This window comes from Lytechinus pictus, chromosome 15 (genome assembly GCF_037042905.1).
Source record: "Lytechinus pictus isolate F3 Inbred chromosome 15, Lp3.0, whole genome shotgun sequence".
Lineage (NCBI taxonomy): Eukaryota > Metazoa > Echinodermata > Echinoidea > Temnopleuroida > Toxopneustidae > Lytechinus > Lytechinus pictus.
In genome coordinates, this window is record NC_087259.1 from 18,058,542 (window position 1) to 18,082,381 (window position 23,840).

The window sequence follows — 23,840 nt, forward strand, 5'->3', positions numbered from 1 at the left end:
TCGTCATACCAACGTCCCAAACTCTTCACCCCTTTCTCAGAAACCTGAGGTATATCACCGTTTCCAATATAAGAAACCTCTTCTCAACCACCTTGCCCTTCCTCAATGACACTGACCGACTCTTCTTAGCCTTGAACCTCATCCTAGTCCAGCCTACCTGCTCCTCAAGTCTACGGAGGCCTTTGTCAACCTGGGACTCGTTACCCGACACAATCGTCAGGTCATCCATAAACTCCCTGACAGAGGGAATGACAACCTCTCCAGCCAGCCCATTATGATGAATGTCCTATCCACTTTCTTTAAAAAGGACGATTTGTTAGAATATTATTTTTTTCTTTCACTTTACATCTGCAGTCATATCACTCAGTGTACAAAATGGATGCACACCCTTTCTTGTGTGAACCATCTTCCAGCATAAATGAAAAAATAATTCTACGAGAGACAAGGACCTGACACCAATCTTATCTGGCGTTAGCAGTTATTGGTATTAAGGTGAGTTATGACCAAAAGAGGCATTGGATTTGACATAAAACTCTTTAAAATATTAAGTTACATTAAAAATATTGAACTTGCAGTAAACAGAGGAGTAACTTGATAGATTGGTGTACATGGGGGATTTTAAGTAGTTTGCTATAGAATTAATATATTAAGAATTTTATGGAATAAACAAAGACAATAATGTCAAATTAAGGTCGGTAATGGAACAAGAGATGGATGTGCAAGGGACATTGAATGAAATTTCATTGTGTTTGATAAACAAAAACTGTCCCATTTTTCGATGAAGTACAACATCAATTTATACATGCATGTTTTTAAATGAGTAACTTGAGTGAACTAAAAATTGCTTGCCCAGTAATAAGGTGAAAAGCAGGAGAAGTAGCTTATGGGGAGTGGTGGCAGAAAGGATGGAGTTTACAAGCCTCGATCACAAGTGTAGAATTTTCTGTTATCAATAGGAAAGAAAAAGGAAGACAATTCATGCTATCATTATTATAATTACATGTTTTGTAGTGTGATGAATGTTTTAGAAAAGGAAATGTTAGAATAATATTCTGTTCTTTCACTAATTGACATTTGCAGTCATATCACTCAGTGTACAGCATGTCTGCATCCCCTATCTTGTGTGAACCATCTTCATCATAAATAAGAGAGCTAGTTTTCCGCAGACAAGGACATGACACTAATCTTGAAATCAACATCTACAAGGAATATCTGGGGTGAGTAGTTTTGAGATGAGTTATGATCCGAAAGATGCATTAGATTTGACCTAAAACTCTTTAAAAAAAAATCTAGTGACGTTCTTTTTTTTGTTTTTGTTTAAACAGAGTAGTAGATCGCTGTCGCAATTGGTGATTCTCAAATTGGCCCTAAAAGTGACTGAAGAGCGCTTTCGAGAGTCTCCAGTTACGTGTTATACGCTAATACTCATGTACTACAAGCCTACAAACACACGCTCCTCAAATTGGCAATAAAATAATGAAATTCAATTGATAACTTCAGTTACACTTAATTCTGCAGCGATCTGTGCATGCATGTACGGTACAGTATGCAAAATGCGCATCCAACGAATGTTGGCGCTAACTAGGGCCCTGCACTGACCGGAGCATACCCATTTCGTGTGGTACAAAAACTTGAGTCTCCAGAATAAATGTGGATTAAATTGGCGATTTTGGAAGTAAACTCACTCTAGGTTAATTGAAATATATTGACATATTAGTGATTAAAACATGTGCAGTGTCTGAGAACTAAGAAATTAATGTGAGGCTGTGAGCTTGTTCACTGACTTTACAGTCCCACGCAAGCTTTATGCAGATGCTACCGTGTACACAGTGATGGAATTTAGTACACGTGCATTGACTTGACCGTGCGTGTACACGTGTACCCGAAACGGGCCTAACGACTATGAATATCTTCAGCCTGGACCACCCCTTTAAAAGGGCATCCTTGCGAGATGTTGCCAATGCGAATCACAAGCTCAAATTTCTGGACATTTTGTGTAATAAGACATGAAAATTAAATATTCCGAGCTGTTTTTGTAATAAAAAAAATGTACATCCAGCTAAAGAATTAACATGAGTGCAAAGTGTGAGCTAAAATGTTTAATATACTGACCAGAAAAGGAAGCTGTTAAGGACTGCATTAAATGACTCATAAGTAGGATACATAACTCATCAATGAAATAATACATGTGCAAAGTGTGAACTCAAAAATTTGTGATTTTTCAACCTGAAAATGAGACATTCAGATTCTAAGCATTTTTTTTGTAAATGGGAACAGAATGAGTACCTTACTTAACAGTAATTGATGCGAGTGCAATATGCAGGCCAAAACTTTGGGATATTCCAACCTGAAAACTGGAAATTCTAAGCATTTTTGTAACCATGAACAAGATCAATACTGTACTAAACAATAATTGATGCGAGTGTGATTCCAAATTTGGTAATTTTCAAACCTAAAATATATTATGTTTGACAACAAAACAGGTATTTCTTTTTGAAAAAGGGCATATTTCATTTCGGAAAAAGGGCATTTCCGATTTTGAAGAAGGGCATTGATTTTTATTCAAACTTTTTTTTCGGGGGGGGGGGGGAGGGCAAGAGAGCACAAAGTGCAAGATGAAATATCAATGGCTGATGTGAAAATGAGTCATTTTCAGGACTCTTGTCAGTTTTTATGGGTTATTTTCTGCTTACAACAAATTCTCATGTTTTGTAACTTGTACACTTATTTTACCTAAGAAACCGGAATAAAGAATACTAGCAAAATAAAGTTATATTCAAAGGGATATAAAATAAATGAGGCGCATCCAATTCCCTTAGTTAGGGGAGGGTAAATCTTGATTATTTCTTGAAATAGTAAAATAACTATGAAACCATATTGACACAAGAACAAATACGTTGTTTATTTCTTGAAACTGTAGTGAAATGAAACCATATGATTAAAAAGAAGTGAACATTTTTTATACTTTGTTTTGTCAGTCTGAGACACTAGACCCAAAACAAATTATATACAATTTAAGAAAGATGTACTGCCTATCAACATGATTTTGCGGTTATTCTGCCTAACCAGCTTCTCCCCTCCCTCTCTCTTCACATTCCTCTTTTTCGCCTCTTTAAAAATTATCAGAACCCCCCTCCCCAAAAAAAGAGAGATAGAGAGAGAGGAAGTTCCACCACCAAGAATAACCTAAGAAAAGGAGAAAAAGGAAAGAAAAAAGAGTAAATGTGATATTATTTTCCAAACGTATCACAATCTATCACAAAATTAGGTTTTTTTTATAGTAAGAGGGTGAAAAATTTTGCTTGCTCACTTGCTTCAATCGCTTTCAACTTTTTTGGCAGAAATGTTGCTCTATATGCCATGCTTGGCCCCTCAAATTTTTGGCTCATCATGCCATTGACATAGCCTATTTGGATATGACAGATTGAAGAGTGGGTTTAAGTTTACCAAATCTTTTCAGAATATCATTAAGACTTAAAACATTCTTGTTGGCCAAAGAAAATAATACAAGGGAAATCCTAATAGGATAGAAATCAACCTTCTTATATCATTCTTTAGAGTAAGCTGTTTTTATAGTATTAAATTATCAAAATTGCAGTCAGATCTGTCAGAAATATTCCTGTCATCAAATCATTATAATCTTTATCATAATCATTATTACTATCATTATTATTATCATTATTATTAATATTGTCATTATCATCATTAGTTATAATTACAACACATTACCAATAAATAATAGTATTTTTCATCACTGCTGTTTTCTTTGCAACAGTTGTGATGATAATTCTTTGATAAGTACACTTGATGGCACTGCTATTACATTTACCACTGGTGCTGCTACTGCTGACTAGTAGTATTGACCATCAGTGTCTTTAAATATACAGAACAATTGAAACATTTATAATTACTTATATTAAAAGAAATGAAAGTACAAAATGCCTTGAAATTTCAAGGCTCAAAATCCATAAGGCCAAGGCCCTCTCAATGCCAAGGCTTTTTAAAAAGTAGGCCTTAAGGCCAATGCCAAGCATCAAGGCGCTACAAATCTGTTCAAATCTGTAAACTAGATGCCACAAAAATCTGGGGGCCATTTCATATAAAAGCTGTTGGTAAGTTAAGAGTGACTTTAAGAACGATTGGTGATCCTTTCTCGTGGTAGATGATATTGACCATTAAATGTTAATTGGTGATTATTAAACGTGTAAGAAAGGACCACCAGTCAGTCTTAAAGTCACTCTTAACTTACGAACAGCTTTATGAAACACCCACCAGGTGAGATTTGTGAGGAGTTTTTAATGATATAGGGCGATTCCACACTAGAACTTCAAAAATATCATAAATTTCAAATTGCTTTCAATAAGTCATAAGTAGTGTAATATTTTACTATGATACCTAAATTTTATGAAAATTATGAGTTTTAACCAAAAGTGAAGTCGGATATGGTTTTTTTTTGGGGAAACAATGGAATTTTCAATTTTCAATAATTTTGCTAATTAAATAGTCAAGTACAAACACTGCCTGAAATGATTATCGGTAAAGCACGAGAAGATTGTAAATATTGCAGGTCAATGGAATAATGTATCATTGATGGTTCCAAATAATATTTACAACATTTTCATGATCCATAATAGGGACAGCCATGATTTTTCCGAACCCATTTTTGGCAATGTCCCGTACGACACATATAAATGCAAAAGTTTTTTCTACAATTTTATTTTTGATGATGCAATTTCACAATAACAGTTTCTCTTTCTTTGACCTATGGGTGATCGATTTATCCCATAAGGATCTAATCTCTGCCCTTCATTTTTCAATAATTGTCCTATTAAAAGTTGTCCCGTATGACACAGTGTGTGTCGTACGGGACACGTCCCGTACGACACGCAATATATAATGCATTTGATTGCAGGATTTGGATTCTGAAACTATAAATAGTAGGCCTATTTTAATTCAAGTAATTGATTTGACATAAAATGAACTGAAAAAATAATTTTTTTATCTCCATAAAACATGAAATAGGTGATTCTAACCATTTTAATTGATTTCATGTAGGTGTATTCTTTTGTGAATCCCTTCAGCTAAACTGGTGATTTTCACTGGTCAGAGCAGGTTAATTTCTTTGTCACTGAGCATGAAAAGAAAACATTTATAATTGATTCATCCCAGCCTGGAAGATGACTTCCTCTTGCATGCTAATGTGGAATTATATTATATGATGTAAAAAAATTAAGAAATTACATATCAATCAACTATTTGGACTTCCCTTGATGATCACTAATTTTTTTATATACAGTATTGAAACTCCTTACTTTTTTCAAGTTGTAAAAAAAAAATCTGGAAAATAATACAAACCATATGGTTTCATGAAATGCAGAAAGGTTTGAAAAAGTAGAACCGCATTTCTTAAAAAAAAAATATTTTGTGGAATTACAAGTGACAGTTGTGACATATATCATGTACATGTATATATACATTTTATATGAAAAAATATATAATCATTTTAGCCCCATAATTTACACAAACAGTTTCATTCATTCATTGTTTAAATAATGTATTGGAAATCATCAATTAATTCACTAAAATATAACTTCACACAAAACCTCAAGTTTTTCAGCTCGTAAAAATGCTGTGAACCCTTGTACATTTGTCACCATGAAAAAAAATGATAACATACATGTATTGCTCCCGATTGTATATATTGAGGTTACTTAATTATATTGTCCTGAATGACTACTTATTAAAAGACTTTTCATTAAAAAGGTAAAATTTAGTGGCAATGCTCCCCTTCTGATTGATAAAAGTTCATTGTTTTATTTAGACTGCCCAGTACAACACGCAAGTGCCTGTACAACACACTAGTGTCCCGTACGACACACAAGTGTCCCGTACGACACACAAGTGTCCTGTACGACACACAAGTGTCCCGTACGACACATTATTTTGTTTATGATATATTAACAGAAATATTCAGCCAATTACGGTTTTTGTCTCACCTGCATAGCAGAGTGAGACTATAGGCGCCGCTTTTCCGACGGCGACGGCGGCGGCGTCAACACCAAATCTTAACCTGAGGTTAAGTTTTTGAAATGACAGCATAACTTAGAAAGTATATGGACCTAGTCCATGAAACTTGGCCATAAGGTTAATCAAGTATTACTGAACATCCTGCCTGAGTTTCATGTCACATGACCAAGGTCAAAGGTCATTTAGGGTCAATGAACTTAGACCATGTTGGGGGAATCAACATCAAAATCTTAACCTAAGGTTAAGTTTTTGAAATGTCATCATAAATTAGAAAATATATGGACCTAGTTCATGAAACTTATACATAAGGTTAATCAAGTATCACTGAACATCCTGCATGAGTTTCACGACACATGACCAAGGTCAAAGGTCATTTAGGGTCAATGAACTTTGGCCGAATTGGGGGTATCTGTTGAATTACCATCATAACTTTGAAAGTTTATGGATCTGATTCATGAAACTTGGACATAATAGTAATCAAGTATTACTGAACATCCTGTGCAAGTTTCAGGTCACATGATCAAGGTCAAAGGTCATTTAGGGTCAATGAACTTTGGCCAAATTGGGGTATTTGTTGAATTACAGCCATAAATTTGAAAGTGTGTTGGTCTAGTTCATAAAACTTGGACATAAGAGTAATCAAGTATCACTGAACATCCTGTGCGAGTTTCAGGTCACATGATCAAGGTCAAAGGTCATGTAAGGTCAAAGAACTTTGGCCATGTTGGGGGTATTTGTTGAATTGCCATCATATCTCTATAAGTGTATTGGTCTAATTCATAAAACGTGGAAATACGAGTAACCAAGTATCACTGAACATCTTGTGCGAGTTATAGTAGTTTTCAAAATCAGCACTGCTGCTATATTGAATCGCGTGATGCAGGTGAGACGGCCAGAGGCATTCCACTTGTTAACATAATGGATGTCTTTAGTTTGATAGGACTATCATTATCATCAGCCAAATAAATTGATTGAAGAAGTCAAAGAGACATAAAGTAAGAAAGTTTGGCTTCAATGTAGAGATGTCCCGTACAACACATTTTGAGTGTCCCGTACGCCACAATGTTCTCGAAAATTGTAATTTGCTTTATTTATTCATGAATGTTTATTTTGCTTTCTTTCATAGATGTGTTTGTTCTTGGGTAATTGAATATCAATTTGAGTTCAGTTTCTATGAAAATTATCTGTCCAACTCACAGACTTTAGAGTACAAACTTGAGGTTTCGAAAAAAGCCACTTTTTCTGCGTCCGTACGACACATTACTATTTTAAATCTGTATTATACAGGATGTGAATTCAAGTCATGTTAAGTCTTGGTTTTTCTAACACTCTGGTAGTACTTGATGATCACCTTTAGTTACTGGAATATTTTTTGTTTTTCTTGTCAAAAAACTGTCAAATGTTCTCTAAATGTCCCGTACGACACGTATGGAATCACCCTATATAATCGTACAAATTCTCTAAATTAAATTGCTCTGAGTAGTATTGTCTACCAGCAGTGCATTAGTCTCAATGTAAGCTTTAATTTATTTTATAGTTATGTGTTTCAAGGTACGATTAATGACTTTTTGAAAGGAATGTTGCTAGAAAAATATTTTGTTCTTTCACTTGATATCTACAGTCATATCACTCAGTGTACAACGTGGCTACATCCCCTAACTTGTGTGAACCATCTACCAACATAAATGAAAGAGCCAGTCTACCAGGGTAAAGGACATGACACCAATCTTGAAATCATCTACATGGAATGTTGGATCTAAAGCTTTATTGGTATTAAGGTGAGTTGTGATCTAAAAGATGCATTGGATTTGAAAACTCTTTAAACATAAGTCACATTGATCATATCTAACTTGTGATGTAGCTCAGTGTATTGGAAAAAGAATTCTTTTTCACACAAAACGTTGAACCTCTGAAGTTTCAAAATGTGGATGTTTCATAATATATTTAGCAAATAATGTGTCATCAAGTTGTTGACCAGATTCAGATACATGTACATTTTTACATCAAATAAGAGAGAGAGAGAAAGTGTTTAATTTAAGTGTTTATGCTGTTGACAAAAAAAAAATAAAATAACCAGAATGCTACCAGTATTCCCTTTTCTTTCATATTTCTCTTTCTTTCCCTTTATCATGTTTTACTTTCTTTTTGCAACTGCCCCGACTGCCTCTTCACTATGCCCCTGAAACCTTCCCACTAAAAAAAAATTACTGATAGACAAGGTGATTGCAGTTATACATTATTTCAGTTGTTATATCAGCTTAAAGTAGGCTCTTCTCAGGAAGGAACATTTTTTGGAAATTTTGTTCTTAAATTTGGATATGTATGTGTGTAAACAAACATAATCCATTACATGTATATTGCAATATTCATATATTGAAATCTATAAATTAAATACCACAGAAATCAGGTGAGATTTGTATGATGTTGTTGATGATGTATACTGGTACAATTCCTTATGAGATTTGTGTGGTGTTGTTGATGATGTATACTGGTACAATTCCTTATGAGATTTGTATGATGTTGTTGATGATGTATACTGGTACAATTCCTTATGAGATTTGTGTGGTGTTGTTGATGATGTATACTGGTACAATTCCTTATGAGATTTGTATGATGTTGTTGATGATGTATACTGGTACAATTCCTTATGAGATTTGTATGATGTTGTTGATGATGTATACTGGTACAATTCCTTATGAGATTTGTATGATGTTGTTGATGATGTATACTGGTACAATTCCTTATGAGATTTGTGTGGTGTTGTTGATGATATATACCGGTACAATTCCTTATGAGATTTGTATGATGTTGTTGATGATGTATACTGGTACAGTTCCTTATGAGATTTGTATGATGTTGTTGATGATGTATACTGGTACAATTCCTTATGAGATTTGTATGGTGTTGTTGATGATGTATACTGGTACAATTCCTTATGAGATTTGTGTGGTGTTGTTGATGATGTATACTGGTACAATTCCTTATGAGATTTGTGTGGTGTTGTTGATGATATATACCGGTACAATTCCTTAGAGCAATTTAAATCGCTCTGAAAAGTGCTTTGGTGCAGTATACCAGTAGTGCATTAATTTTAGTCTAATGTAAGCCTTAATTCATTTTGTTTTTGCATGTACGATGAATGTTTATAAAAAGAAATATGTTGTTAGAATAATATTTTGTTCTTTCTCTTTTACATTTGCAGTCATATCCCTCAATGTACATGTAGCGTATGGATACATCCCATATCTTGTGTGAACCATCTTCCAGCATAAATTAGGGAGCTACAGTAGTCTACCAGAGTCAAGGACATTACACCAATCTTGAAATCATCATCTACAGGGAATGGATAGTGTGAGCAGTTATTGATATTTTGGTGAGTATGATTCAAAACATGCATTGGATTTGACACAAAACTCTTCAAACATTTAGTTACATTAAACGTATTTAACATGTGAAACAGAGGAGTAGATGAGTGTATAGGGAGAAGACATTCTTTCCTACACACAGCATTGAACCTCTGAAGTTTCCAAGTGTGAATGTATCATAATATATTTATCAAACATGATGTGTCATCAAATTGTGAACCAAATTCATTTTCATTTCTAGCACCTTCAACATTTTTAATTTTAGTAATTTTCAAAAATGATGAAGAAAAATGGAGAGGGAAATTGACAAAAAGATGATGCAAGGAATTATTTTTTCCCCTTTTCTGAAAACTGTAGAATCCTCTGTGATTTATAAAATTTAGGACAAATCTTTATTACTCACATCCCACCCCTCATTTTGAATGATTAAGAAACATTAAAAATGTCAAATTAAGGTAAAAAACAAGACAAGAGATGGATATGCAAGCCAAGGACAAGGAATGAAGTTTCATCGCATTTGATAAACAATTTTTTCTATATATTACAGCATTTTGCCTGCATCTTTTTTAATGAGTAACTTTAATAGTGATTCGAAAATTTGTTATCCAGTAATAAGGTGAAAAGCAGGATAAGTAGCTTATGGGGAGTGCTGGCAGAAAAGGTGGAGTTTACCAACTTTATATATATCATCTTTATTCGCCAAATAATATACATGTAACATATTTATGTGGCACTTCTATAAAAAAGAGAGAGAACAAAACAAAACAAATTGTACACAATAAATCACAATTAATAAAATATAGGGAGATAAGATAGATTAAATTGAATCTAAGAAATACATAGGAATTCAATCAACTGACCCACTTCTTCCCTTGTTAACGTGTTACAGATACTTTCCTGATCTCTTACTGCTATAAGTTCTTTCAGAACATTCACATCCAGTTCTTTACATGCTGGGACATCACAGTCCTTACTCTTATTACATTCACTGAGAAAATATTGCACCTCATTTAAGTTATCACAAAAAGTTGAAAAAGGGTTCCTTTTGGCATATTTCAAAACCATTCTTATGAATCCCGAACCAGTCTTCACAGTTATGTTATTTAACTTTTGAAATCTATATCTTAAAGCATTCTCAAGAGGTTGACAATCAGACAGTAAAGCTACCAGATCACAATGAGTCATATTATTAATTCTCCAAATTTTTCTCAGAGCTTTCCTCCAACAGGTGCATATGTTCAATACAGCTTTGCTTCTTAATTGCCACAAGCATGCTCCATAGAAACTACAACAATATTGTTTGAATAATAAACACTGCACTGATGATTTAATATGACCAAAATCAGATCTGAGAATATTAAAACTTTTCCAGAATTTAGCATTAGCTGATGAAACCAAGCTATTCTTGTCAATAGTTGAAATATGGTGACCTAAGTGAACCCCACTATTGATATTTGACACATTAGTATCATTAATAACAACAGAATATTCCCTTGAATTGTTGTCGCCACCAGTTGGAAAGACAAGAAATTGACTTTTAGATCCATTGAAAGTAATATCAAAATCTGTGGCAAAGTTCTCACATATTTTTATCATGGTTTGTAAACCTTTCTTTGTTGGAGACATAAGAGTGATATCATCAGCATATGCTAAGCATCCAGCAAAATAATTACCAATTCTACAACCAATTCCTTCTTCTTCAAGTTTTACAAGAAGATCATTCACATAAACAGAAAACAGAATTGGAGATAATACTCCTCCTTGTTTTACTCCGTTACTTACAGAAAACTTAGTAGACTTTTGACTTCCCCACTTTACCTGTAGTGCCTGATTTGTGTACATATTAATTAAAAATCTAAGAATCAGAGGAGACATTTTTCTTTTCATTAACAACCCGAATAATTTACCATAGTTAACCCTATCAAAAGCCTTAGATGCATCAAGCATAGCAACATATACATTACTTTTACAAGAATTATAATATGAAATGGTTTCCAACATTGCAAGTGTACAATGAGTAGTCGATGAATATTTCTTAAACCCAAATTGTAAATCCGAAGTAGTCAATGCCAGATTTTCCTTCAGCAAAATCACAGAATCAAATATCTTACCTACAATACTTCCCAAGGTAATTGCCCTATAATTATCAGAACACCCTAGAAGTTTTCTCTTGTCTTTAGGGATTGGAATCATTGTACCACATGACAAACTATTAGGACAAATACCATGCACAAGCATACAATTCATTAAACATGTGAGCCACACATTTAGTGTTGTGGTGCCATGTATAAAATGATCTGAAACTAAGCCTTCTTCACCATCTGATTTGCCATGCTTCAATCCCTCTACAGCTTCTTTTACATCATGAACTTGTACTACAAAGTCAATGCCTCCTTGGTTAACTAATTTAGAATCAATTTTAAGTTTCATTTTTTCCATTTCCTGCTCATTATAAGGTACACTATTATACAGTTCCTCATATTTCATCTGAAAAATATTACATATATCTTTATCATCTGAACACCCGTCAACACAACTTGTACAAAAATTGTTCCTTCCTTTTATTTTCTTAACCTCTTTCCACAAATCTCTAAAATTATTTTTACTGATAGCTTCAGCCATTTTTTCAGTCCTTATAGATTCAGAATCTCTAATGACCTGTTTAACAGCTTTGTGGTATTGTGCTCTAGACAGTCTATGCTGTTTAGCAATGTGACCATTGTGTGGTCTTCCACATGCTTTCCAATTATGATGCCAGTATAATGCTTCTCACCTTAGAGGCTCAACAATCTCATTCCATCCAGGAATTCTTTTACTACTGTTCCCTGAGTCACATTCCTTATTCAGTGGTTTGGTTTTAGGAGCTGAAGCTGATTTACAAGCACAAATAACATCATGGTACAGTGTATAAATACCTTCTACATGTTCCATACAGGCAGTATTTTTGCATGTTAAGATTGATTTATCATACTGTACATTTCTCAGTCTTTCATCAAGGAGTTTCTTATACTTGTTAATACAGTTCATATCTGCTTTTCCCAATTATATTTCACACTAAATGATCTCTCCCTATAGTCAAAGTAATCAATATTTAAATCAAACTCAACCAACAAAGGACAATGATCGGAAAAAAGATGTTCGTCTACAATACTACAACTATTCACTAATTTACTAAGCCCAGAAGAAACCAGAAAATGATCAATCCTATAAGTACTATGAGGCCCTATAAATGTGTAAGGCACTTTTGCAATATTTAGATCAATACAAACTGTCATGTCAAAAAGTTCCACAAATTCTTTCAATGCCCTGGAATGATAAGAAGTTCTACCAAAATCTGTATTAAGATCCCCACCAACAATAATATGCATAGGATTTATCCGATAAATGATTTGTGTTATCTCACTTAAAATATCATCATAAACAATATCAACACCACTACCATCACAAGGCATATACACATTAAAAAGAAGCATATTACATTTATCGTTAAAATTAAGAAGTATTGCGCACACCCTATCATCTCTACATTTTACTTCTTGAAAATTGCATGTCATCCCAGAACGATATAAAATAGCACACCCACCAAAAGGACGACCATGCAGAACATTATTCTCATCCATTGAACTTTTACCAACTATTTCAACGTCATCTAAACATTTTAATTTGAATAACTGGCTGGAGAACAAACAATGTTCTTGAATAAAAAGAATATCATTTTGCAACATAAGCTTTTGTATAAAGTCAAATTTTGGTCCAATGATCTTAAAATGTTTGCAGTTAAAACTAGCAATTTTAAGCTGACTTTTAGAGTCCGTGAAGTTGAATTCAGTGTTTGTTTGTTTGTTGTTTTCCCAATCAACTTTCAGTGCCTTCTTCAGGCTTTCTTTCCTGTCTCATACTCCACCTTCTAATGTTAATCCCACTTGGCCAAAAGCTAGGATCCATCACAGTTAGTGCGTTATCTTTACAAATCACGAGGTGGAAGGAATTGAACTTCGCATCCTCATGACTTATTTTTTCAAGTTTTACTACATCAATATTCTTCTCAGTTAAATAGTCATGAAGTTGTTTCTCACTATCTCCTTTATGTACTCTATACACGAAAAAAAATCGCGATTGGGTCTAGGAGTGGATCTCAGTCCTTTTGCGTCTTTTGAGTTACCTGAAATATGAGACTTTTTTCTTGTTGTCTGTTCCTTTCTAACAATTTTTTTCTGCTGCTTAGTAGTGAATCTGAACCCATCATTATCAGTCAGTCGATCATCCACTCTCCTCTGATTTGAAGTATGACTGCTTTGGTTACTCGTTACATGGGATGTATTGACAGCACCTGCAGACGTTGATGCTGGCTTCTGACTCATGGGCGTAGTTGTAGAACTTCCACGCGCTACAATTTCAGACAGAAGTGGTCTATTTTCAGTGACTTCTTGGTTATTACTCTGACTCATACCCATGTGACCTTCGTCTAGATCTACAAGTATAGGTCTAGATCTATTCGCCCTGTCATCCATTTCAACTTGATGTGCTTTAATCTCAGAGAGTGAATTTTCAAAAACTTTGAACTTCCCTTCAATTTGTGCAAGCCTCTCTGCAACACTCAGATCAGATATGCTCTCAGGATCTATCTTAGGAATCTTGGCCCATTTGACAGCGGCACAGATAAGATCAAATTCTCCATTCTCATCAATATCTGATAATGCATCGATGATATCCTCACAGACTTTCATTTTTTCTGATCTATTTTGAGAGTCTTTACGATTTTTCTTCGTTTCAGAGGAAATGAGCTCACCAAAGTCCTGAATCAACCTATCCTTAGCATTAACAATCTCAGCATGAGCAAAGTTGCATGTCATCACTTTCACAAGATTTTCCTTGGTTGCCGAATGCCTGTGTTCATTCACATACATCAGTATTTCACTCAAAATCACATGTTGCTTTTTACCTGTAGAGCTATTATTTGCCTTTTGGCAATTCACACACAGAGAATCCTTTCCTTTAGTTTTACTATTACAGCCATCAGTGTTACAAGTTCCAGCAGCCATTGTCACATAACACGTAGTTCACTAGCCGCTTGACATCTAACATAAATTCTCGACAAGGCGTGAATTGTATGGCAGTACTGTACGCAATCATCAAACAGCAAAAGCAATAGGTGGGACCACATGCGGCGCGACTAGCGGCCCAATTGTTCACGATTCACAGAAATGTTTTTCAATGTCAGTATAATAAGTTAATTCGACATGAAATACAATTCACTTAATTGTTACCTTCCTTCTCGTAATATGCTGATACTAGTATCTCAGGTATGTCTCAGGTTTGGATGAAAAAAAGAGTGAAATAAAGAGCTCTTTTCCAGTTGACCAGTTGACGGTGTTGACGGTGTTATATAATAAGTTCAAATCACACAGGTGTAGAAATTTTTTGTTATGAATTAGAAGAAAAAGGGAAGACGAATCGTACTTTCATAATGCAATGATTGATTGTACGATGAATGTTTTTTAATAGAAATTTTGTTAGATTCTAAGGATAATATTTTGTTCTTTCACTCTACATCTGCAGTCATATCACTCAGTGTACAGCATGTCTACATCACGTATCTTGTGTGAACCATCTTCCAGCATAAATGAGAGAGCTAGTCTACCAGAGAAAAGGATATGACACCAATCTTGATATTATCATCAGCATGGAATGTCTGTGAGCAGTTATTGGTATTTAGGTGAGTTATGATCCAAAAGAGGCATTGGATTTGACATTAAACTCTTTAAACATTTAGTTACATTAAACATATGTAACATGTGAAACAGGGAGAAGACATTTTTTTCTGCACACAGTGTTGAACCTTTGAAGTTTCCAAACATGAATGTATCATATATGTCATCAAATTGTTAACCAAATTCATATATGTTTTTATCATCTTCACCAGTTTTATTTTAAATAATTCTCAAAGATTATGAAGAAAAATAGAGTGGAAAAACTGGCAAAGATGTGATGCAAGTAAAGAATTTTTCCCTTTTTTGCACAATCCTCTGGTTTGTCAAATTTAGGAAAGATTTCTTTGATTCGTATCCCATGCCTCATTTTGAATGATTACAAAACTGTATTGACATTCAAAATGTCAAATTAAGGTCGGGAAACAGGACAAGAGAAGGAGAAGTCGTGGAATGAAATCTTATTACGTTTGATAAACAAAAATTGTTCCATTCTTTTATTAATTTATACCTGCATGTTTTTAAATGAGTAACCTTAGTGAACTAAAACTTGGTTTTCTGGTAATAAGGTGAAAAGCAGGAGAAATATAGCCTATGGGTAGTGGTGGCAGAAAGGATGGAGTTTACCAATTCTGACAAGTGTAAAAATTTCTTCTATCAATTAGAAAGGGGAAGACGGTTTATACTTTCTTAATTACATATTCGATTGGATGATGAATGTTTATGAAAAGGTATTGTTAGAATAATATTTTTTTCACTTTACATCTGCAGTCATATCACTCAGTGTACAACATGGCTACATCCCCTATCTTTTGTGAACCATCTTCCAGCATAAAGAGAGAGAGCAAGTCTACCAGAAACAAGGACCTGACACCAATCTTGAAATCATCATCTACATGGAATGTCTGGCGTGACCAGTTTTGGGTATTTAGGTGAGTTGTGATCCAAAATAGGCATTGGATTTGACATAAAACTCTTTAAAACATTTAGTCACAGTAATCATATCTAACTTAAACAGAGTAGCAGATCGGTGTACATGGAGACGACTTTCTTTCCTATACATAGCGTTTAACTTGTCCAAACATGAATGTATCATACTATATTTAGCAAGAATAATTGTTAAATTGACAAAGAGATGATGCATGGAATTTTTTTTCTTTTCTGCAAACTGCAGAATCCTCTGTGATTCATCAATTTAGGAATAATTTTATGAATCATATCCCACCCCTCATTTTGAATGATTAAGAAACTGTATTGACATTCAAAATGTCAAATTAAGTTAGGAAAACAGGACAAGAGATGGATGTGCAAGCCAAGGACATGGAATGAAGTTTCATCGCAATTGACTAACTATTTTGTACAGATATATTACAGCATTAATTTATGCCTGCATCTTTTTCAATGAGTAACTTTCAGAGTGAATTAATATTTGGTTGTCCAGTAATAAGGTGAAAAGCAGGAGAAGTAGCTTATGGGGAGTTGTGGCAGAAAGGATGGAGTTTACCAACTTTGACCACAAGTGTAGGAATTATTTGTATGAATTAGAAGGAAAAGGGAACAATATTTATACTTTCACAATTAAATGTTTGATTGTATGATCAATGTTTTTAAAAAGGAAATTTTGTTAGATACTAAGGATGATATTTTGTTCTTTCACTTTTCATCTGCAGTCATATCAATGTACAGCATGGATGCATCTCTCTTCTTGTGTGAATCATCTTCCATCATAAATAAGAGAGCTAGTTTACTACAGACAAGGACATAACACCAATCTTTAAATCATCATCTACATGGAATGGATAGTGTGAGCAGTTATTGATATGTAGGTGAGTTATGATCCAAAAAAATGCATTGGACTTGACATAAAACTTTTTAAAAAACCTAGGCTCCTTAAAGATACCTTGTGAAACAGAGGAGTAGATGCGTGTACAGGGAGAAGAATTTCTTTTTCACACAAGATGTGGATGTTTCATAATAGATTGAGCAAATACTGTGTCATCAAATGGTTAACCAATTTCAGATACATTTTTTTTATAAAAGAGAGAGAGAGAGAGAAAATGTTTTATCCTTGTTTTATGCTTTTGAGAAAAAATACACCAAACATTGACAATGCTCCCATTCTTTCCTTTTCTCCCATTGCTTTCATATTTCTCTTTCTTTTCCATCATGTTTTTCTTTCGTTTTGCAATAGCACCCACTGCCTCCTCACTATGCCCCTGAACCATCCTACAAAAAACAAATTCTGATTCTGCAAGGTGATATCAGTTATTTCAGTTGCTACATCTGCATATATTAGGCTCTTCTCAGAAGGAAACATTTTTGAGAAATTTGGTTCTTTAATTTAGAATTGTATGTGTGTAAACAAACACAATCCATTTCATTGAAATATTCAAATCAATAAACTAGATGACACAGAAATCAGGTGAGATTTGTAAGGTGTTGATGATACTGTATATACTGCTACAAATCCCCCAAGTAATTTAAATCGCTCTGAAAAGTGCTTTGGTGTAGTATACTGGCAGTGCATTAGTCCAAATGTAAGTCTGAATTAATTTTGTTTAACATGTACTATGAATGTTTATGAAAAGGAAATATGTTGTTAGAATAATATTTTGTGGTTTCACTTTATATCTGCAGTCATATCACTCAGTGTACAACATGGCTGCATCCCTTATCTTGTGTGAACCATCTTCCAGCATTAATGAGAGAGCTTGTGTACCAGAGACAAGAATATGACACCAATCTTGAAATCGTCATCTATGCGAAATGTCTGGATGAGTATTGGTATTTTGTCATAGTTTCAAAACCAAATGGTTAGATCTGTACATTCCTTTATATTCTTTGGAGGTTGTATACAAAAATACAATTATGCATATTGGGTATGCTTGTTTTCACATAAATATCAAATCAAATTTTACAGCCACTTTTCTATAGGGAACTCTTATTTATTAAATCATAAACGGGCAATATTGCAAAAGACGGCAACAGTTTCCAAGGACACATAGAGGGGCATTTAGTCCAGTAAATGGGCATCCACAATTTATTTACTATCAAACAAATTGAATGAACCAAATATCATTTAAAATATATCCAAAACATGTTTTATCATTAAATACCCGACTCTACCCTCACTTGCCATATGTATTTTTCCCATTTAAGACATTTTTGACATGTGAAAAAGTGGGCAGTTTCTTTCAACCTCTTATACCAAAATTTTGGCAACATTTGAATAATTCAGAACATGCTCCAACACACAAAAAAGTTAATTTATCAAAAATCAGTGATTCATGTAAATAGGACAATATACACGGCCAGTGAGGGTATATGCATTTGCTACTCATGAACCCATTTTCGTGTGTTTTATAATAAGTTTTGTGTAGATCCAAGGGGCAGGTCCAAGCTATCATCTGTAAGTTATTTGTTCTTTTATTAATGGATTCATACAATGTAGGGCATATTTACTAGAAAAAAGTACATGTAATTTGTGCATGATGTTGGAAATGTTTTGCAAGTATTGTGAGGCTTAGATTTAAGATTGTTTGGTAATCAAGTCTTGTATTTATTTGTGGAGAATTTTTGTGTTAACTAGTCTGCAAAAGTGGATCCACAGGTTTTCCAGAGTTTTTGCCTTTTGTGTTTTATCTCTGGTTTTTTACCCTGGATCTACTTGTCGTAGAATTTTTTAACACAAACATTTCTCCCTCCCAATAGATCACAACTGATCCAGGGGCATGCCCCCTCCCCACTTTTGAGAATCCAAATTAGTAATATGTAATGTAAAAATGCAATGAAAACAGACGTGTGCCCTTCTTTTGAACCTGAAGACTTTTTTTTGTTGCTTGTCAATTTTGTTTCTGGTAAGAAATCCTTTTGGGGGGTTGAAGACTTTTTTTTTTATTGTCAATTTTTTTCTGGTAAGAAATCCTTTTTTTTTGGTTGAAGACCTTTTTTTTGCTTGTCAAATTTTTTCGTGGATGAAATATCCTCCAGAAAATTTGCCCCCCTTTTGGAAAATCCTAGGTACGCCAGTGATGTGTGGTGCTATTAATCTCTAACCCTAAAAAGACTTTAAAAAACAAACAAACCTTGCGCAACTTTTGAGACCAAATTTATAACCCCCGGGTTTACAGTTAAAAAATTATGAAAAGTGTAATTGCATGTGAGACATCAAATTGCTAAAGAAAAAAATTATTTCATGTACTGTACAAATCTAATGCAAATTATCTTCTAGCCAAAATTCATAACTGTGTCATTAATTTTACTTTTGCATCGTTAAAAAATAACCGAAAACAAAGAAATACATCCGAAATTTCAAAAAAATAGAATACATAAGAGAGTATTTTGATAACAATTATTCTTTGTTGTGTGTTTGATCTGAATCCAACAAAGAGTCTCCAAACAAAAAAATCAGTACTTTAAGAGCTTTTTTATAGAATCAAGCCAAAATTTTGATTTTGTGCATTAATTAGCATTATTTTTGAATAAGTTTCAAACAATCATGTATACAATTTTGTAGGTTATATCATGGTTGACATGTGTATTGATTTTCATCTTAGTTGCACAATCATCTGCCGAGATCTTTAAGAGGGGAATTTAGCTCTCCATCATTCCAGCCTCAAAAATAACCTAGTCTTATTATGGTTAACCTATTTATTTAGGCATATTTTTCAGTTCAATTTTGAATAAATTTTGCTTAGATACAAATGAAAATACCTTTTTACTCAAAATAATGTTTTACAGATATTGGAGAAAGTAAGAAATGCTCTTTTTACACCAAAAATCCTTTTTCTTTCCTTTCAAGGGGTTGGCATCACTGACGATGACTTTATAGATATGGTTGTTATGAGGTCATAGGTCACAGAGATCAATTTGTACCCCAAAACTTCTTGTTCTTGTGATAAGCAAAGAATTGGGTCATTGTATACCTGAAAATATCACTTGCCCTGTGACAACTTTGGATTTGATTTAGGAATCAATTTTAAACTTTGCTCATGAATGCATATGTGAGTGAGGATCTCATTACATAATTTTTGGTCACAATGGCAAAGGCCAAGAGGTTATTATTAAAAATTTTATGTGTGTTATTGTAGGTCTGGCAATGGTGAATGTTTTAACTTTGACTGTAGCAGTTCAGAAACTATTTAGTTTCTCTTAATTTTTCATGGCCCTAATATTTTCTTTTTGTTCGAGAACAAACATCCCACTGTATATACATGTAGGCTTAGTGTTTGAAAGCGTTTATTACTTAATTGATTACTTTAGATTTTTAAAATGTTTATGAAACTAGCAAAGCAATTCTGAGAAGTGTTTCACAAAAATACAATTTCAAAAGTCATGCCTTAGTATTAGTGTGCACGCAATATTTAATGTGCAGTCTTATTGATTCATGTGCACCAGCATGACTCCTTTGAACGTGATCCAACCAGTATTGTGACCTGTTATTTTCCACATGCAAGTGTAAATTCAAATGTGAATTGAATCACACTCACACTTAAATCTTTGTGAAACACCTCTTTAGTTTGTTGTGTCATGTTTCAGATAGCTTGGACCTGCCTTGTAATTTACTATTGTCTGTATTATAACTATACTTGATTTGTATTCAAACTTTTTTCTTCTTTCTTGAATAAAATGTAAGACCAGCAGCCGAGAAGATTCATTCAAGTTGGAGGACCATGGCAGTTGACCTCATTGATTGCTGGGGTAGGCCCTAGACCTCACAAACATGGCTTGCTGTCTGGTTTGAGCTGGGATCTTCCTGCCAGAATCACACAATGAGTGATGTCCCTACCAACAGATCTGATTTTCAGTGTGCATAGAAGGGCATTGGACACTGTTGGGCATGGCATACAACTTCCACAATGTAAGTGCTTTATTGATGATTTCAATGATATCTTGCGTAGACTGGAGTATGTGAGACAATGCAAACGGTTGTCCAGCAATTATTATGGTATGCTAATTGCAATAACCATTATGGAAGTATTTGGCTAAAATATCTGAATTGCACCTTTTAAATTCATGACATTTTCTTTACTATGGAATTAAATTCTTTTCCATTACTCCACCCTCCCCCCCTCATGTTTCACTTTCCTCTTTGGTTTCACCTCTGAAATACTAGCATTATCTGTTCATCCATTAATTGCAGTCTCTCTTTTACCTCTGTGTACTATCTGCTGTAGCTGTCACTCTGAAATCATCTTTTTCACACCCTCTCAACACGATATTCACCATGACTGATATAACGTGCTATAAATACTTAAGCAAATTCTTAACAAGGCAATTTGTGATTCTGTTAACAGATTTCAATTACATTTTTGAAATTAAATGCAGAACCACATGAAAAAAGTGGTACTAAAGATTTTACAATATAATTCACTTTTCTGTACATGTTAATTTTTTTGGACGGACTAATTTGAATAAAATTTGTTGATCCTCTCCCCGTTCGCTGTAAAACTCATGTTTGTGCAAGCATGTATTCATCACGTTATCACACAATGTGTAGAGATAATGGACTGCTGCTTGGAATGATGTGATCTGTGACCCAATATCGGTTCGTCTGCCCAAAATATGTATTCACTTAAAATCAAAAGTAAAGTATTGAGTTTTAACCAATTGTTATGTGGATTGTGTGCTTCAATGGTTTTCCACAATGTGTAATAAAAAAGGGGGACAAAATGCTAAATCAACCATACCAATACATGTTAGTCTTGAATCTAGCTTCAGGAGCGCAATGTCAAATTTTCAGTTGCTTTTCAAGGAATTATTTGTGAGTGTTGCTTATTCATTGTTTCATATTTCCCCTCATCGATATTTGTTATTGGCCTTTTGCTTGGATGTCTAATTTCATAAATGGAGCAGTGTAGCTGAGACGGCTTTGCGACTTGGAGGCATTGATCAAGACTGATTAAGGACTGGTTGCACTTTGAATATACCCAGGCCTAATTAACCACTTGCGTCTACACAAAGAAGGGCAGAAATGAAATGTTGATGGCTGCTTGAAAAGAGCATACCTGAATTCTGGAAATGTGTTTCAACTGCATGTGAAATATTTGTATCTGGTGTCTGGTAATGTTTTGGAAATCCCCAAGTACTGACTGAAGGAATGGAGTTTTTCCAGCTCATACTTCATATATTCTCTATTGGACGTTCAAATGGTAATTTGATTGTTTTACTGATTTCTGGTGCCGTTGCAGGTGGTGTATGAATAATAATTGAGAGACATGATGGTTCTCTGATATTTATGGCTCATGCTATCTCAACTTTTGTCTTCTGGAATTGACTTCTTTGGTATTCATCTTGGAGGAGTGTGTTGGCCGATTTGTTGTGTCTTTAGAAAAATTCTTGGTAAATCTAGATCTAGTTGATCATTTTTAGTCTCATCCCCAACTTTGACCTCACATTGAAACGATCCAGTATGACATCTGTATCCCTTCATCTAAAAATCTTTCATTGGAACTTGCATGTCTTTCACCTCAGGGAAGGTGGAGTTTCTTAACCAGGTCCTGGGGCTTGACTTGAGGTGGTGTTTGGCTATTCTTTCATATTTTGATATGCGGATAGGGCAGTGATCTACCTGATAGTCAACCTTCTGAATTCTCCAATATATGTTTTTTCCACTTGTTTTTCAATCATTGAATCGCCTGATACTTTTTCTCAGAACATTTAATGTCATATCCTGTGTCAACAAGAATTCAGATTTTTTCACTTGGTTAGAGTGGTTTCTTTACTGTGGAAGGCATTGATGTAACTTGGCATGTCTTATTTTGGTGATCAAGGTGTCTTCAAATTTACATAAGTTCTCTACTCGGCTTAGATCACTTATTTCATCCAAACTAGCACTGTTTTATGGAGAAACCTAAACAAATTGGTTCTAGTTAGGGATTCATCCACTGTGAATTAAGGATGGTGACATTTCCTGTGAGAAGAAGCCAGAGTGGGAGGTTTCTCTGATCGTCAACAGTATTCTCACATAGATTGTGTTGCACGGTATTCTAGCCTAATGTTCTTTTTGTAGACGAGTGTAATTGGATGACCTCTCCTGGCAGATTGTTCCAACTGTCTTTGTCCCTTTTGCAGAAGAAATTGTTTGCTTACATCCATTCAGAACCAGTCTGGGAAATTTTATAGGGCACAGCTCTGAAAGTTGGTATTGCTTTTAATTGTCCGTTTGCCAAAGAAGTGGTTTCCTACATCCCAGTGTGAAAGGAATTTCAGACTTTTTATCATGTCATTTCTGAAATGTGACATTGCTTTTTATCGACCCTTTGGCTGAAGGAATGATTTACTACATTGGAAAGAATTTAGACATTTGATAAGGTGGCGTCTCTGAAATTTGACATTGTGCTTCACAACTAGAATACATGCATTGTTGTGTTATGATTGATAGGCCATTATTAAACCATTGTGGGATTATGAAGTGCACATCCTCTGGACGAGCCTATGTTGAGGATTTAACCCATTAGGTCTAGATTCACAAGCCATGTCTTTCCAACTGCCTCTTGCCTTATCTCTCAGAGTTATGTGAAAGACGTGGTGAATACTGTATGCAAGCACAAACATTAGGTGTCCCCTTGACAAAAAAACAAAAAAAAAATAAAAAAATAAAATTGTTCTCCCTTTAGTTTTTTTTTTCCTTCACCAAAATGCTGTGTTCATTGAAGTTCATAGGAACTCAATTGCATCATGTACAGAAAAGTGTGTATTTATTTGTAAATCTTCCATTTGCTCATTTGAAACCCCCCCC

General features: G+C 34.3%; 1 long non-coding RNA gene across 1 annotated transcript; it reads left to right on the forward strand.

Moving 5' to 3' along the window:
* Positions 1-352: 352 nt before the first annotated feature.
* LOC129277841 (uncharacterized) lies at positions 353-23,840 on the forward strand. Its single transcript, XR_008586199.2, has 8 exons — positions 353-492; positions 1,081-1,217; positions 7,649-7,805; positions 9,230-9,400; positions 14,952-15,108; positions 15,872-16,032; positions 16,771-16,926; positions 17,738-23,840. It is a non-coding gene; the product is annotated as an uncharacterized LOC129277841 (long non-coding RNA).